This window comes from Balaenoptera borealis (genome assembly GCF_965194805.1).
Source record: "Balaenoptera borealis genome assembly, chromosome: X".
Taxonomy (NCBI): domain Eukaryota; kingdom Metazoa; phylum Chordata; class Mammalia; order Artiodactyla; family Balaenopteridae; genus Balaenoptera; species Balaenoptera borealis.
In genome coordinates, this window is record NC_138881.1 from 103,740,202 (window position 1) to 103,758,548 (window position 18,347).

The following is an 18,347-nucleotide window of genomic DNA, read 5'->3' on the forward strand; positions in this document are numbered from 1 at the left end:
TTTCCTCTCTTCTTCCTTTGCCTCCAGCGGGGCCCGCCGTGGAGCGGGCGGTCAAGTGAAGGCGGGGAGAAGCCTCCTCGTCCCCGCGTAACCCCCAGCCCTTCTTTCTCCCCTCTTCCCCCAAGTGGCTCCCTCAGCACTACCAAGGAACTTCCAGCCCCCCTTCCTCCCTACCTCCTACTCCTAGAGTGGCTTTCTACCGCAGGACTCTTCTTTTCGACTACCCTCGCTGAAGGTTTTCTCTTCCTTCCCTCGCCCCACTCTCCCTCGGGGCCTCTACGGAGACCCCCCCCCCCCCATGGGTGGCCCAAAATGGAGAACGCGGAGCAGCGCAAGATGGAGGCTCTGCTTCTCGGTGTAGTGTTAGATTTAGGTGCCTTTTCTCCGGCAGGCTCTTAAGCCTGGGAGAGCCCGAACTGGAGGTGGGGTGGGGTGCGAGCCGTAGTGGGGGAGGAAGGCCGGGCGGCCGCGGTTGGGGTGGGGGAGAGCGCGGCATCGCGGCGAGGGGAAGGAAGAGAGCAAAATGGTGGTGCTGGGAACCTAGGGGGGAGGGGAGGCGAGGAGGCTCGCTTGTGTATATTTGGGCCTCGGACCGAGGGAGGCGAGGGAAAATCTACTCTGATCACACCCCTCCCTCGTGCCCCCTCCCTTCTCCCTTCCCCTCCTTCCTTTCCTCCCTCCCTCCTCTCCCTCCCTCTCTTCCTCCCTTCCTAGAGAGGGAACAACATTCATGTGACGGGCCCCTCTGCTTCTCCCCCGCCCCATCATCTCCAGCGCGTGGTGGGGGAACTGCCGGGGAAAGCGATTGGCATCGATCTCTCCATCCCTTCCGAGGCCCGACTTCGGTCAGTTTTCTTCGGGCAACAATTTTCTGAATAGGCTGGGGTCTGGCGGTGTTGGCCCCCGCGTGCAGACCTTGCCCCGAAGGGGGCCCTGCCTGCCTGGCATGGGAGGAGGGGGGAAGGGCGGGAGTGGAAGGCTGTTTGTTGGGGGGTTTTGGCGCCACTTTTGTTTTAGTTTTAGTGCTGCTTTTCGTTCCCACCCCCACCCGCACTGTCTTTCTCAAGGCACGAACTGAGCTGATCCTTGCCCCAGGTAGGCAGCTTCTGCTTTTTCCCTCCACACTTTTATTCTTGCTTGGGGTCGACTTTATTTTTTCTTCTCTCACGTACCCGGTGATCTGTGGACGGCGATTTTAGGACGGAAAGGGTCGGATGGGCCATGGGAGAGAGAAGGTGTGGGAAACAGCATCAAGTAGTTCCGCAAAACTTTGAGCCCCGTTCTCATTTTCTTCTGGCCTACATTCGTAAACGTATTGTTGATTTCTGCCCTTTTTTCCCCCGTCGCGAGAATGTCTTGTTTTGCCTTTAGTTTTTTTTATAAACCGCTGTACTTTCGACATTTAGTTTCTGCTCCCCCTTGGTGTATATGTCATTTTATTTTTAATCATGAACTGTAATGGGTTTTATCGTGTGATTTTTCGTGCTGCAGTGTTCAGCTTTAATTTTTAATATTGCATTAGTAGTTTCATCTGGTTTGTGAGACTTTCTCTTCCGTGGCCTAGAAATGTTTTATATGTTGTTGCCTACCGCCCCCCCCTCCTTTCTCTTGGATGTAGTTTGTTAATTGAGGGTCATGGTATTTGATTAAATGGTTATTTACAGTTTACGTGATATATCTATTAGAAACTTTTGATGTGTACGATTAGATTTAAGTAAACGAAGAGCTCGTGTTGGTTTGAAATGGTTCCTTAAAATGCGCGGGCCGCCCTCCCTCCCCCTCCCCCGTAGAGCCCCATCTTCCCCTCACACTGGAGTGTAAATTCCATACCCCTTTTCTCCCACGGACCGCCGTATTTCACGGCAGCCACACCCTGTATTTGTCTCTGTGGATTGGGCTCATTATCAGCTTAATTTAGTGACTCTTAAACCACCATGATGGGACTTGCTTAAGCACGAAGCTTCTTTTCCTGTTTAGTCCTAGTGGTTAGTGTCGAAAGAGGAATAATCGAGGTTTCTTGATGAAACCTGGTGCGGTCCAACCTCTGCCTTTTTTCTGTTGTCTTTTTTCCTACTCCGGGCTGTTGGCGGTGTCAGCACCGCTGCTGGGGGCGGGGGTGGAGGGGAGAAAGAGTCGGGTTACCGAAGTGCGTCATTCCTGGCTCTAGCAGGGCCTGCTCGGGAGCTGCTGGTGTTTGTTACTGTCCTCGCAGCACTTTCCTGCCAACCTTCTCTCCCTGCGTATTGGTTAGGAGCAAAAGCAGGAGGCGGTCTCCTAATTCTATCTGTAGCCTAGCGCGTTGCGTTTAAGGGTATATGTGAACTTATTAAAAAAAAAATCGGCCCTGGAAAGTGGATACACTTCTCTTTAATGACATACAATTCAGGTAGTTTAGACTTGATTTCATATGTTTTCCAGTGAACGGTGGGGTAATTTTGAACATTTTAAACCACTTACGTTAAAATGCCTGGGTTTTTTTCTACACTGATATCAATCTATAATTAGGAATCAGAAGGACCAGTTAAGGCATAAGTGTTCAGCGGTTTTTCAAGTGGTTGAATTGTAATTTTATGACACATTATGTTAAATAGTCTTTTTTTTTTTTTTTTTAGTTTTGAGCCAAGGTGCTACGTGAATGCAAGCTAATTGTAAATGCTTAAGTTCATTTTCATCACATATTCTTATTTACCCTTTTAGATGTAATATTAAATATGTCCTTGGGATCATATTGGCTTTATTAGATTCTTAAAGATGGGTATTTCCCTTTTTTAAACAAAATCCGAATTCTTAAAAAAATTTACCACCTAACAAGGAGTTGTATAGGGTGGCTGTACAGTTACATTGTTAGATTCTTGACTTCTTGCTAGTCTTTGATTCTTTTTTATCTTTGGATTTTTCTCTGTACATACTGAGCACAGTGTCTTCCTCTTAATTCTTTTCTGAAGATAATTGGGGGAGAGGTGGGAGGTAGAGATGAAACAAAAGTGGCCTTGAGTTGATGATTGTAGCTGGGTGATGAGTGCAGGAGAGCTCATTGTACTATTCTCTCTACTTTTGCGTGTACTTGAACGTTTCCATAATTAAACAGAAAAAATTCGGAAGAAAAACATTCAGATTGTCTTGCAATTTTGGTGTAATGACTTAAGTTTATATTTACATATTATTTGCCTGGGAAACTTGGCCTTGTGTATAAGTAATTACACAATGTCTGACTTACAAACTCAAAAAATATTTAAATTGAACCAGTATAGAATAAGCAAGATAAATGGTTATAAATTGGTTGAACTTTAAATGTTTGTAACTTAGTCTGAATGTGCTCTACTTCTGGTTTCTTTTTTAATCCTTTGAAAATAGGAAAATTCCATTAGCAAATTTTGTAAATTCTGCTTGGTGTCTATTTCATTAAGTTGGAGTTCCAGTGAGTCAGTATGAAAGGGATTTACTATTAATAGGAGGGGCTTTGGCAGTTGGAATAAGTGACAGTGGAAGGGATTCGGGTGCCCTAGGGAGCATTCCTGGTAAGAAGATCGAGGTAGGAGTTGAATTCAGTTTCAGTATTTGGTGTTTAATGAATGGGTAGAGAAGAGGATTGGAAAAGAAATCTACTTCTTACCTGTTCTTTCCCACTGTGAAATAACTATAGCATCCTAAGGTATCAGAGACGGGCAGTGGGGGTGGGGTGGTTTTTAAAAAAATTGATCTGAAAATGAATGTTTACATACAAAATGAGTTAAAACTCCCCTCCCCCCACGTTTAACCATCTGATGCTGTAAATAGTTAAAAGTTGATATGTAAAATATTTTAATGTTTTATATTAAGAACATCTGACCATTACCCATCAACAGTAAAGTAAAAATGCGTTGCCATTAAAACCCTCGGTCTCCTTAATTAGTATATTTGTAAATTGCTCCTACAAAGAATTTGTAGATCATTTGAAGTTAAGTGCCTCATTTTCTGCAATTTTGTGTTGTTCAGTGGCAGGTTTTTTCACCCTATAAGATGTATTTTTGAACATATGTCAGAGTTTTAAAGGGAACCCAAAATAATGGATATTTAACTTCTGTATTTGGCGAAGTGTGTTCCCTAATCATTATTAAAGCAAAAATTCCACCCTAGGCTGGGGACAGACATTTCGTAATTGTTAATATTAGTCTGTTTGTATATTTCATATTCATCATTTTAGCTTTAGAAGGATGTTAAGAGAAGATAGATTATGTATTTTGAACTCTTGTATGCGAATAATCTTAAATGTTGAGGATTGTGACTTAAGATTTATTTTATTGTGAGGCAAGAGCTAAACTACTAAACCAACAAATTATGAGTTTGGTAACTTTGAAGTCTAGTTAGGATTTTTTTTTAAAAGCCCAAGTACTCAAGATTTTAATGAAATTAAATTATACATTATTTTTTCATTGTTTTCTTTTTGAACCTTAATGACGTCGGTGGTCTCCTGAGAACCTATGAATTAAAATGGGTGGGTTGGGGTGGGGGACAGGCTCAGGCTCAAACTATCCTTTGGGAATATAGGGTTAGATGTGAAAATACACCTTGGACAGTTAAGTAATGCTTAATACTCTGCATGTTTAACTGATGCCACCCACAGTCATGTGTGGGAAGGGAGTAAACAGTGAATAGCATATTCTTCCTTGGGTTCTTTGTAATAGATGGAAGGCTTCAGTTTTTGATGCTGCAAGTTAACTTTCGAGCTTAAAATTTACATTAGATGGACACAGTGATCTATTACATCTCAGTGGGATACGGTTCATATCTTTAATGTGACATTTTTGTCTCACATGTTAAAAAAAAAACTGGTCTGTGTTAGTACTTTGACATCGCTATTAGACTATTCGAAGACTTGAACACAACAGTTTACTGTGTAGTGGAGCACTATCCTATACCTATTTTGGGAGTTGGGGAGCATAGCAAAGGCAAGGGATAGTCCCAGTTATCTATGGGTGTCAGTATATATTGAAACACCGTTAATTATCAGAGAGTAAAGAAGAAACTTTAAAGATACAGATTATTTTAAAAGTTCTTTACATGTATTTTATTTGTGTAATTTCTACATTTGATACATATTTAGGACTTTTAATTTGTGGTTCAGTACTGCTCCTGTGTAATAATTTTCTATATCTCCGGCTATCATGAGTGGCGGTTATTGCGTGTTCTCTTTGCCAAAGATACGTGAGAAAACAAAATTGTCAGCTTGATATTTTTCAGTCTCCTGAGTTGCCTGCTTTGCCTTTAATTTAACCAGATTTTATATTTTGTCAGTATGAGTGGTGTTGCTTGGTGGAGTCTTAATTTTTGTATATGTGCATTTTTAAAAAAAACTGCATCTCTTTAGCAGCTATGGTAATCTGCTACCTGAACTGTATTTTTAATGTACGCTTGCTATAGCTCTATCTTTGGTACTAGCCAGAAGAAAACAAATCTTTACATATGGTTGGTCTAGTCTAGAGATTATTGAAATTGTTTTAAGCCCCACCCACTCCCCCAAATGAGGGGAGGGTGAATAATGTTGATGGTCTGTTCTTTTTTATTTTAATTGGAAAATACACGACTAGGCTTGATGAGACAAACTAGAGCGATTTCTGTAAACTCTGGATAATCTAATGTACAACTCAAAGGTAAAATTCCTTTATAAAAATATATTGTTCAATCTTTGCGACTGGCTCCCTGCTGTATCCCTTTAAATTCTTCAGGAACACCCAAACACTGGTAAATATAAACAGCTTGTGATCGCAAAAAAAAAAAAAAATATTGTTCAAATTCTGTTGAATGTTGTTAGAGGGGGAAAAAGTAGGTCCTATTTACACTTTTGCATGAATAACATTTGTTGTAGTGGGATTTGACCTATAACTTGTTGAATCCTGAGATAGTCTAAGAAACTCTTAATTTAGTTGCCATTTGAGTGACTTTTAAATGCCAATAACTGTACTGTGTGTTTTAACAGGTATTGTTTAAACTTCTCTGCTACCTTGCAAGATAGATGGTTGTCATTTTACAGATGGGGAAATTGAGGCTCTCAGAGAATAAATGACTTGTCACATGATAATAATTGACAGCCTGAATTCACACCCATATTAGTCTGGCCTCAAAACCTTTGTACTTTTTTGTTAAACTCAGTAGTTTCTCTTAACTCTGTTAGGTCTTGGGATATCTATCACTAGAAAGCATGTATCTTTTCATTGTTACAAAATGAAGATTTTTTTTCACGTATAGTACAGGGTTAATGCAGATTTTTAATGTAGGGTTAGATGAGTTGCTGCCTGATGAACGGTCTAAATTGTGTTTTATACTTATAGTTGAAATAGTTGAAATAAATCTGAGCTTTAGTTTTGTTTGAGTATGCTCATTATACAAAAGTTTGTGGAATAATATATATATATTTTTAGATGGGATAATATGTTGAATTGTATTCTTGATTTTTGGGGGGTCATACTATGGTAGATAGAGTGGTTTCACTGATTTCTTTTTCTTTTGTCATTTAAGCTCTATATAGAATGGAGCTAAATGTGTCTGAGAATAGTTCCCCAATCATTCAGCATGTTTATCGAGTGATTTGAAAAGAGAATTTAGGTGACTCTCATAATTCACTGCTCTGGTTCTGTAGGGGGATTTTTTTGTTATTTAATGGTACCTTAAAAATATTTTCTTCTAAGTGTTAGTACCTTCTCTGTTTCTACTTTCTATTCTAGTTCATCTTTTCACTTAATTAAAATTTCTTCTTCTTATTTTTTATCAGGTAATAGTTAATATTGCTGCCCTGGATTATTTGGTTCATTAGTGATCAGAATCTTGGTCTCAGCTTTCTTTGCTTTTCCTCTTTCTCCTTCCTGCTTTTCATAAACTATAACTAGAACTTTTCTAATCTGAAGGAATGCTAGATATCGTATAGCTGGCCTAAGATAAATTAGTGGAGATGGGGTAAAACCAAAAATATTAGTGCTTTTCACAGCCATGAGTCAAATTTATATATTTTATGTTAATCATTTCCTTAAGCTTCATTCTGTAGGAAATATTTTTTCCAGGTGATACTGTCTTCTACTCAGACTCAATATTGAGTCTTTTCATCCATATTTTCCCCTTTGTAGTCCAAGAATACCACTGGTGTTCTACCACAGAATTATGCCCCAAGGCATCCATTGTATATAATAAATTAGTTTCTCTCCAGTGCATCTAGAAAGATACTAGCTATGTACTGTTCTTGGGAGAATTCAGGAAATTGTCACTCAAATCATTTTCTGAGTTCTGTGGTTAATAACATGAGGAACCCTGGTTGAGAAAGGCTGCTAGAATATTAAGGGACTTGGTTTGGTGCCAAACAAGGTTTTACTTTTCATGATTTCTTTCCTGTCAGTAACCCTAATATAGCCTCTACTTAAAACTTACGTTTGATAAAAAGTGAATGCAGTTGCTGATACTGCCATTTCTGTGGGATAAATTGGTCAGTGTTGATTTCAAGCAGTTAGTGCTACTTAGTTGTTTTAAAGAATTGAATATTGAATGTGGGAAGTTAAATGCATAATTTCATTTGTAAAAAAGAATATTGTAGGAGCTCTGTTCATTATTATTCAAAGCCTTTAATAAGAAGTCTTTGACAGTGACTAACATTAACAATAGGTGACACTAACTGTACTCTTACTGTGTGCCGGACACTATTACAAATGCTTTATGTGTATTGGCTCACTTAGTCTTCATAACCCTCTGAAGTAGGATGACCATATGATTTTTTGTTCAAACCAGGATACTGTTGAGAGTGAAAGGGGCACTAACTGGATGGCATGCTAGGATAATAGTATAAACTAGGACTGTCCCAGAGTAACTAGGATGTATGATGACCCTAATTAACAAACCCCCCCTCTTTTTTAGAAGAGAAAACCAAAGCATAGGAGGCCAAGTAACTTGCCCAGTTAGTAAGTGGTAGGAAGAGATTCGAAACCCCTATGGAGATTTCTTTGGGCATGAACGTGATTTAAATTACTTTACACTGCCATATTCTTAGAGTTTGTTTATTTTTACTTTTTTGGAGGAGTTTTTATTGGTATGGGGTCGACAGTAAAAGACAAGATACAGTGTTTTTAAAAACCCAGTAGAATTTCCAGTTGGCTTTTTTCAAGTGATTCTTAAGACTTAAGTGATGATGTCTTAATGTTGAAAAGCAACTTCTCTGAGTGAGGTCCTCCTAAATAAAAGCAGAAAACTCCATGATAACTACTTTTACTGTTTACATCTGTATTTGTTTTCCTTACATTGTTTAGACTCCCTTTACGGGTTTCTTAGGAGGAAATGTGAATTGTATGATATTTCATGGGGGCTCTTAGATGGAAAATTTCTTCTGAGAAGAAAGCTGAAAGAGACACAGTTTTGTGACTAAGGAGAAGTAGTATTAGAAAAGAAAGAAAAAGGTCTAGTTTAGAGACTTATTCGAAGTTAAACTGATTCTGTACCATAATTTGAAAATTAAGTCTTTTGGAGATTGATGTGTCATTTCGTAAAATTAATAGTTCTCTTTTATTTTTGGTGACTTTTGCAATTGCTTTGTATTCCCAGCCTGTTTATGTTTGTGGTACACCCCCCCCCCCAAATGATTCAAACATTTGGTGAAATGATTTCAGCATAATCACAGATTTCACTATTTTGTAAAATAAGATTTTCCCTCTTTTTTTCTTTTAGTGAGGGTGAGTAGTAGACAGCTGATCTTAAGAGGACTTCATACTTAGCTATTTTAATATTTCATTGAGGAATTTGTTTTTTTTTCCGGTAGCTAGTTCACTTTTGTAAGTTTTGTTGGCATCACTATCTTATAAACAACTGAGAGGCTATTAAGTAGGTCTATTCAATTCTTAAAGTCATTTATTTAGTTCATTAAAGCCATCGTGAAGTTGGAAGGCGGGGACTGCATATCTGACCAGAGGAAGGAATTTGTGGGCCGCATAATGACTGGTAAACAAAAGGTTATTTTGTGGATTTGATTTATTACAGAAATTAATACAGTTGGTTTTTAAAAAAGGCTATTGCTGGGTTTTAATATGGGGCCCATGGATAGGGTGGAGGTGTGAGAACCCTGTGAAATTAATGTACAAAATGTATAACTGCATTTATTCAAGTTCTCAAAAGAGTTCATTCGTTGTTTTTTCAGCTGGTACTTAAAGTGCCTTCAGGGGTGGGATATACAGTGGTAAACTACATAGTCTCTGCCCTCAGTCAAGGTTGTCAGTTGAGTTTTATCACCCCAAAAGGGTTAAAACTAACCCATTTTGGAAACATTATGTACTGCGATTACTGTATATTAAAGAATACTAAGCTAAAACCAATAGCCATCAATGCAGTTTTGATAGTGTCCTTAATTTAAGAGTAGTGACAAGTATTTAAAAATAAGGACTACTCTGAAAAGCTTTGGGGGAAAATAACAATTAAGGACTGTTGATGTAGCATTGCAATGCTTCAGTTCAGTCTTCGGTGGTTGTTAATAAGCTAAGTTAAAGGAGCCCATGATCATTCCCTGTAACCAGTTACTGTTATCCAAAGGTTGAGACCTTCTAAAGTGATATTGTGCTTCTGTGTAAAAGAAAAAGAGGCAATCAACAATCACTCTGTTATATGGGACTCTTGTGTGTCTTTCTCTACCTCAAGTTGTAAATGCTTGCGTTTAAATAGGAACTTAAATTTATCCACGCTTGTGTTTTGCTTTTTGACTTTGGATTCTTTGTTGGAGTGTTAGCTTGAAATGTCTTTGTAGCAGTATATGATACTCATTAAATTCATTCTCTACATATATATGATGGTGTAGGTTTGGTATATTTAAAGTAGTATTTCCATTTCAGGATTGGGATATATGATACCCTCTTTTCCTGGGTTTCTAACGTTTTTCTCTTTTCAAAAGCAAGAATTTTTCCACACTCACCAGTGTATCTCCTGCCTTGTAACTAATTTGCAAACTTTATGGTGATTAGAATGTTACTGCAAAGAACACATTTAATATTCTCTTACTAAAAAAGGCCTTTTTTTGTGTTTTAAAGAAGTAGTATTAAAGATAGTTGGGAACATGAACCTTTGAGAATTTCCTTTCTATGCTAAAGAAGTAGAGAAAATGTAGGAAATATTAGCAAAGCCATAATATTTTTCCTTTGGGATATGTCCCTCCCTGTTTCCACCACTCATTCAGGCCAAAAGACATTCCTCAGACTTTATTCCTGGCAGGAGAATTGAGGAAGTGGTGGTAGCCATGGCTGGCAGGGAAGTAGAAGCTTGAAGGTATGTTTTTGAAAAGCAAATTTGTCAATGACAAATGGATTTTTCCAGTTTGAGTATATGTACTTTTTTGAGTTTTGATTACATGTCAATGCATAAAGTGCTACTATTCATTGAGGAGTATTCAGTGGTTGCATTCATATTTGGGTGTTCTAAATATACTTGAAAAATTTCAGGGGGATTATCTGGACAATACAGGATTATATTAGAAAAGATCGTTTAGTAGGGAATTAGTTCCTAAACCTTTGAAGTTAGACTGAAACAGTTACCCAGGTTGCTGCAGAAAAATAGCAAACCTAACATGAGAGATAATTATTTGTGTGTATAAATATGTAATGTTTATATGTACAATATTGGTGAATATCCAAACTTATGTCTTATAACTAGTTTACCTTTTTCAGACAAGGAATTACGTTTTTATCTGATTTTGAATTCTTGTCTCATTGTGTAATATGTACAGATTCTGAAATGGTAATTAAAACCTTAGGTTTTCTAGAAAAGTAACCCTACATTATAATTACATTATTAATATCTCATCTTCAAGACCTGTATGTTGGAAGAGAAATAGTCAGTTTCCTCTAGTTGGCTTTGCATTAATGATAAACTTTGTGTATCTACAGGATACCATTTATAGGATCTACTACACAGCAAGTCTCCCTAACATTTAATTTTTATTTCTTAAAACAACCATGTGAGGTAGTTGGTGGTATTTTCATTTACTGAGGTTCAAAATAGTTAAGTGACTTGCCCAAGTTCACTCAGCTAGTTAGTGGCAGAGCCTACTTTTGAATCCAATTCTGCCTAATTCCAGCACACTTCTTTACACAGTGATACACTGCCTTCCAGTGGGATGATTTATAGATTTGTGTAGTGATAACTTTTGGCGGGGGGGAAGAGTAAGAGGGGGCAAGCATCCTAACTTGATGAGACTGAGGAAGTTAGACTTCTCAAAGTAGAAAACTTTTGGAAATTAGGTAGGGGAAAGGCTTATTTTCTACCAAGAGCTGATAGGGAATAAATTATTCTCAGTCTGAAGTTAGATGCGATATGTTTCGTATTTTATAATAAGCATCAAATAACACTTAGAAGAGGGTTGGGTGGGGGAAGATGATAAAGTTTGTTACATTGAATTTGTTTTAATCCCCAGTAAAGTGACATCTGAATTAATCTTAAGGAATTAAACTTCTTATAAAATAAACTATGAAACAAAACGTTATCCAAAGCATTGTTGGCATATGTCTCACTAGTAGTGTTCCTACTAAAGGACTAATGGGAGCAAAATCTGTTCAGGTAAATTGGTCTAAATCCAGATAACATCATGATGCTACTTTTATGTTCTTCTGTTCTGTTTTGATTTTCATTTTTCTCCAGCACCCCTTTTCTGTTGCATTTCCATCTCCAGTATCTGTACAATTTCTAAAATTCTCCATGGAAAGTAGAACTGTTTTGATGATGATTTCCTTTTTTTACTTTTATGCTTTTACTAATAATACTATATAACTCCATATGCTAGGCACTGAAATAGAAGTGATTTCAAAAATAAACCCATTTTATGCTCCCAGCAACTCTCTGAGGTAGGTACTGCTATTGTTTCCTGTTTACAGGTGAGGAAACAGGTGCAAAACAAAAAGGTAAAATTGCACAAGGACACATACCTAGGAAAGCGGTGGAGACTTGATGTGAACCCAGGCAATCTGATTAGTGTCCCATGTTCTTAGCACTACAGTACCATACTGCTGATTGTTGACATTAATGTGAATGGTTTCCTCATCTTGGCAGTGTATTTATTTTAAATCCTCTCTTTAATCGTGAAGTATGTTTGCTCATTCTAATAAGAATTTTAGAGGTCAGCAGAGGATTGGGAAAATTTCTGATCCTCAGGTTTCCTAGCTATGAAATGGGTAATCCTGCATGCCTTATGTTATTATGGGGATTAGATAACAATACTTTTCTGAGTGTTTTCTGTATGCCAGACAATATGCCTAGGGTTTTGCTGGCATGATAGGCCCCCAGATAACTGTAATATTTTCATTTATTGAGTACATTCTGTATGTCAGATACTTGATGTAATATACTACTTTTACATCTTACATTGTATAGGGGATATTGTACTCATTTTACAGAAAACTGAGGCCTAAAGAAATTTAGTAATTTGCCCAAATACGTTCTCACCTCTCGGCCGTTGTATTTACTGTTCCCTCTGTCTGGTGCGGTTGCTCATTTCTTCAGGACATTTTGCTCACTCAAGTAATTAGCCTTTCAGTGAAGTATTCCTTGGCCATATCATGTAAAATATCTTTTGCCCCCAACACTTCCTTTTCTCCTTACTGTATTTCTCTGCATGGCTCTTTTCATTATCAAACATAGTTTTATGTGGGTTATCTCTTTCCCCACCTTAGAATGTAAACTCATTGAGGGCAAGAATATTTGTCTTGTTCATTGCCTTAACCCCAGCACCTAGAACAGTGGTTGGGACATAGGTAGGTTGTATAATATTTGTTGAGTGGATGCATTATGTGGTATCCCGAGACCCACTAGGCTTACTTGCAAGCTGATCCTGAATTAGACTGATTTAATCTTAAGGGACCAAGATGGGCATTTTCCGAAATAGAGATGTGATGAGGATTGTGCTTGGGGCTGTTTTGGGGTGGGAGTGGGGAGGCAGTGCAGTCTCATGTTGTAGTTTTTAGAAGTCTGCTCTCATGAATTGCCTTGAATTCCGGGAGGAGTATGTGCCCTCAGGTCGTCTTCTAGGTTCTGTGAAGCCTTTTATCTCTTAGTAGAGGTCTGCTTTCCAGCTTCTTACTGTCTTAACTTTCAGCCCCTCATTTTGCCTAAAGATTTGTTCATTGACCATTTATAGTGTATTTGTGATGTGCGCAGTGTGGAGCTGTGAAGCAGGGAGTTGGCTTCATACAGGAAGATTCCTAGCTTTGCCATAATATGTACATAAATATGTATGTATGGTAAAAAAAAAAGAGAACTGCTATGTACTGAAACTTTAAATAATTGTTTTAGTTAATATTTTGATAGCACATAAAATCATTATTTTCTGATGTCTTGGAATTCATACCTCTTTCTTTCTGCTTCTCATAAAATTTGTTGCAATAATGTATGTAGTTGGAACATGGTAGTGATAACACTATACCATGCTCTTGCATTTAAATGGTAGCTGATTTTTGAGAGAAAGACAAAATTGTATTTTTAGATATTTCAATCTTAAGCTGATATTAGTGCAACTGGAGTTCAGCAGATATAAGAGTAGGAGATAGACCTTAGGGATCCCTGTGCATACTGTACATTGGTCTTTAGAGGGGAGAAGTTATAAATAAAGAGGAGCAGAAGGCCGGGAATGAAAACCTTATTATTAATTGGGTAGGAGGAAGAAGTAGGAACATTGATAGACTGGTCAGGGATATAGGAGAAAATCTAGGAAAATGTAGCATAAAATCCATAAGCATCTAAAATTTGAAAAGAATCCAGATGGCATGTTCTCCCATCTGGGAGATGCTTTTAAATTGTATACAGTATAAAAACTGTTGTTTCAATTATGTCAAGATGAAATTATCTTTAAAGCTGATATAATCAATGGTTATCCTTATGTAGATTGTTTTCTTTGTGGCATCTCTTGGGAGTTGGGTTCTTCTTCCACCGTGGGTCCCAGGTTACCAGACTAAGCTGGGAAGTGGTCTGGGACAAGAAGGGAGGGCATATCTGGCTTATTGCATTCTGAAAAGTCAATGAAAATTTTACTGGAATTACTTTGTATGGAGCTGTGGATAATCAAAGAATTGATTGTACTTAAATATGAGTGGTATTAGATAATATACTGCAATTTGATGTCCTCTTCAAAATAGCTGTGAAAATTATGATTGGATTTGCTGGAGTCTATTTTGAAAAGGAAAACCTTTTCTTTTTTTCCTCTGTTCTTTTATATGAGATAAGTGTGTAGGCAACCACTTCACTTTTCTTCAAATTTTGTGGAAAAACTATCTTGGGTAGAAATAATGCCAGACGTGACTATCCTACAAAATTTTCTCACTTTTCTGCTTCTTGGGATAATATTTCAAAGAGAAATTATTGTTATCAGCCTAAAAAACTACTCATAATTCTACTTGCTTCAATCCAAAACTATTTATTTTTTAAAATTTAGGTAAAATATAAAATTTTACCATTTTAAGTATACAGCTTAATGGCATTAGTTACATTCACATAGTGGTCCAAACATCACCACCATCCATCTCCAGAACTTTTTCATCATTCCATAATAAAACTCTCTACCCATTAAACAGTTCCCTATCTCCCCTGTGCCCTCAAACAGTTGCTGGTAACCAGCGTTCTGCTTCGTGTTCCTATGTATTTGACTAGGTACCTCATGTAGGAGGAAGCATAGATATTTATCCTTTTGTGACTGGCTTATTTCACTTAGCACGTTTTCAAGGTTCATCCGTGTTGTAACATGTGTCAGAATTTTCTTCCCTTTTAAGGATGTATAATATTCTATTTCTGTATATACCACATTTTGTTCATTCATCCATGATGGACACTTGGGTTGCTTCCACCTTTTGGCTGTTGTGAATAATGCTGCCATGGACATGGTATACAAATATCTGTTTGAGTCTCTACTTTCAGTTCTTTTGTGTGTATACTGAGAAGTAGAATTGCTCCACAAATATTTGAGTGTCTATAAGTGGCAGGCACTGTGCTAAGCACTGGGGATATCAGTGAACAAGGCAGGCCTGGTCCCTGCCCTCAGAATTTACAGTCTAGTAGGGAAAAAAGATATTAAATAAGCAGTTACAATTAAGTATGGTAAGTGTTACAAAAGGGCAAGTACAGAGTGCCATGTGTATATTTTATATGGTCGTAATAATGTATATATTGTTAAAGTAAAAAGAATACAAAACATCAAATGCTTTTTCATATTCTGATATCCCCTGCAGCACCTCACTCGCCAACCTACCACCACATGGAAATTTTTTTGTTTCACCCCCCCCCCCACATTTAAAAATTTAATGCATCTGGAATATATTTTTGACTCTGATGTGACGTAGGGCTATTGTGCTATTGTGGTTTATAAGCAGTATATATTTGGTCTTCTCTATTTCTGGCACAGAGCTCCCCAAACCCTTCGAATTTCCTCAGTGTTCAGAGTGATAGAGGTATCTTTTGTTATATCAATAAGGTGACTTTTAGAAAGCACCTTAGGGTGGGGACTGGTTGGTTGCTAGTGGAGCCAGCTGTGGTTAGAGGGTTAGAACTTTCAGCCCCCACCCCACCCTCACCTCTGGGGGCATGGAATGCAATCACCAATGGCCAATGATTTAATCAATCCCGAAGCCTCCATAAAAACCCGACAGGAAAGGGTTCAGAGAGCTTCTGGTTTGGTGAACTTGTGGAAATTTGGGGAGAATGGCGAGTTCCAAGAGGGCTTGGAAGCTTCCTCGCCCTTTCCCTGTACCTTGCCCTGTATCTCTTTCATCTGGCTGTTCCTGAGTTCCTTTTACAATGAACTGGTGATCTACTAAGTAAAATGTTTCTGAGTTTCGTGAGCCGCTATAGCAAATTAATTGAACCCAAGGAGGGGTTCTTAGTGTCAAAAAAAATGCACAACCTAAAAGTTGAGAATTATGTTTTATTTGGAGGAATTTCTGAGGACTTAAACCCGCAAGACAGCCTCTGAGATAGCTCTGAGGGACTGCTCCAAAGAGGTAAGGGAGGAGCCAGGATAAATAGGAGTTTTGCAACAAAAAACAGGTAGTTAGAACATCAAAAGATTACTGTTAGTTAAAGAAAACCAGACATCTCAAGTTAATGAATTTAGCACTTTTCTTGTATGGGAAGATGCAAGAATCTGGGCTCATTGAAGTCATTCCTTTGATAGGCACCTTATCTAGGGACACTATCCTGTTCTTTCCCATCCTCAGTCCCCTCAGGGTGCACCATTGCAGGGTGGCTGCTGTGGCTGAGGGTTTGGCAGTGGGAAGCCCGTTTGTCTCCATCCTGAGTTCCCTCAGGGCTCACCATCGGGGCAGTGGTAGTGGCTGATGGCTTGATGGCCATAGCATCCTTTGTTTGCTGATATGGCAGGCAACATTTTTCATTCACGTTAGGAACCTCTAATTTATAGCCAGTCGGTCAGAAGTACTGGTAACAACCTGAACTTGAGACTGCCCACTGAAGTGGGGTTGGGCTGGGGCAGTTCTGTTAGGAGTGAACCCTTAAACCTGTGGAATCTGATGCAGTCTCTGGGTAGACAGTGTCAGAATTGAGCTGAATTGCAGAACTCCCAGCTGATGTCTGGAGAATTACTTGGTGCTGTATGAGATATCCCCACCCCCTCACCCCTGCCCCCAAGACAACATTGGAATTGGGTCTCAGAACCAGTTTAGCTCTACACATTTTTGTCTTTTTGTGTGTGTGCCATACCATCAACTACCTATTTATTTTCCTTGCTGTACATTTGTCTGTCTCTTTCCTCCTCTGTTTTAGAAGGCACAGCTTCTATGAGTAACTTTGTTTTTTCCCCTTATCTAGTTATGTCCAGCAGTGGGATCATGCTGTCATTGAGTATGAACTTTTTGAAGCTCCTTGTAAGTGAAGGTGTGTTGTTTTCCAGTAGGGTCGTACCTACCTTACAGTCCCACCGTTGCTGTCGTGTGTGGTAACCACATTATCCCTGCTTTGGAGATGTTATTTTAAGCAGTTTTGCTAGTGGTATCTCAGATTCCTTTAATTTGCATTTCTTTGATTAATAGCTAGAATGAACATTTCCCCTTATTTTTGAGCAAGGTATTTTGAATGTGACAGCCAACACTTAAGTTTAACCTGAAGGCCTTTTAATTATGAGTATACAGTAGTTTTCTGGTTAATTACTGGTAGTGATGGTTTTTAGTATTGTCTCAATAGAAGTATCTAATTATTTTAAATTGGATTTGTGTATTGTTTTGTAATGTCTGTTCACCTTATTCGTGGTGTTAGTTCATTTCAATTTACGAACAGCACTTGCTTAGGAAACCTGCAATAATCTATCCATCCACTTGTCTAGCCCAGTAATGTTAAGTTGCATTCAGTGGACAGTTTGTGGATGAGCTGTGCTCAAGTGTTTTGTAAACGGAGTATGAGAGAACCAGTGGGAAAAGCCCAGATTTTTTTTCTCACTGCAGGGTAATCTTCTTAGCAATGCAGCCGACAGTGAAATTAAGTTTTTATTAGTAGTTCAGCCTGTTTTTCTTTCTTTTTTAAAAAAAAATTAATTAGTTTATTTATTTTTGGCTGCGTTGAGTCTTTGTTGCTGCACGCGGGCTTTCTCTAGTTGTGGCGAGCAGGGGCTACTTTTTGTTGCGGTGCGTGGGCTTCTCATTGCGGTGGCTTCTCGTTGCGGAGCACAGGCTCTAGGTGCCCAGGCTTCAGTAGTTGTGGCTCGTGGGCTCTAGAGTGCAGGCTCAGTAGTTGTGGCGCACGGGCTTAGTTGCTCCGCGGCACGTGGGATCTTCCTGGGCCAGGGCTCGAACCTGTGTCCCCTGCATTGGCAGGTGGATTCTTAACCACTGCGTCACCACGGAAGCCCTCAGCCTGTTTCTTAATAGTAATGATTATTCTTAGTCATGATCAGGGTAGATAAAGTGAAATTGGCTGTTCGACGTCGTTCTTTGAAAAAAAATAATTACATGATTGCATTAATGGTTGTGCCATGTAGTAGTCAGTCCATAGACTACTTCCAGATAGTAAGTTCATAGACTTCCCCTACTGAGAATTTGTCAGTGTCAAGGCATTGTGAAACCAATGGTAAAAGATACTCTTCTTTAGATATCTGAGAATGTTCTGGACTATCTAACTTTAGAGTGATTAAAGGTACATTAGCAGCTTTGTAGTGAAAAAATGTTCAGGTCCGGGGAGAGAAGTTCAGGGCAAGTGGAAATATAGAATAATTTGCAAGCATTTTTTTGGGGATTAGGACTGACTTTAGTTAGGAACATAAAATGTATTACTTATAGCTTTAGTTAAAATGATCATGCATGTTATATTACGTTTAAATGTAGTGAATGGATCCCTGCTCCCCTCTCAACCCAATCACCTTGTTTTATTTT

At 38.6% G+C, this 18,347-nt stretch overlaps 1 protein-coding gene and 1 long non-coding RNA gene across 6 annotated transcripts in view; one reads left to right on the forward strand and one right to left on the reverse strand.

Moving 5' to 3' along the window:
- Window positions 1–284, reverse strand: part of LOC309620799 — a 154,813-nt gene extending 154,529 nt beyond the window's left edge. Inside the window, exon 1 of the long non-coding RNA XR_014239638.1 lies at window positions 175–284. This is a non-coding gene — a long non-coding RNA (uncharacterized lncRNA). The remainder of the gene's footprint in view (window positions 1–174) is intronic.
- The window catches only part of STAG2 (STAG2 cohesin complex component), a 117,428-nt gene that overhangs the window by 642 nt on the left and 98,439 nt on the right, over window positions 1–18,347 (forward strand). The window contains exons 1-2 of one of the 5 annotated variants that reach the window (XM_082377023.1): window positions 404–422; window positions 715–845. The exons of 2 other annotated variants lie outside the window; for them this stretch is intronic. The gene's annotated coding sequence lies outside the window, so the exon portion shown is untranslated. Of the gene's footprint in view, window positions 1–330; window positions 423–714; window positions 846–1,034; window positions 1,096–18,347 lie in introns of those variants that run through there. 2 more of the 5 variants (XM_082377025.1, XM_082377024.1) reach the window with 2 other exon arrangements.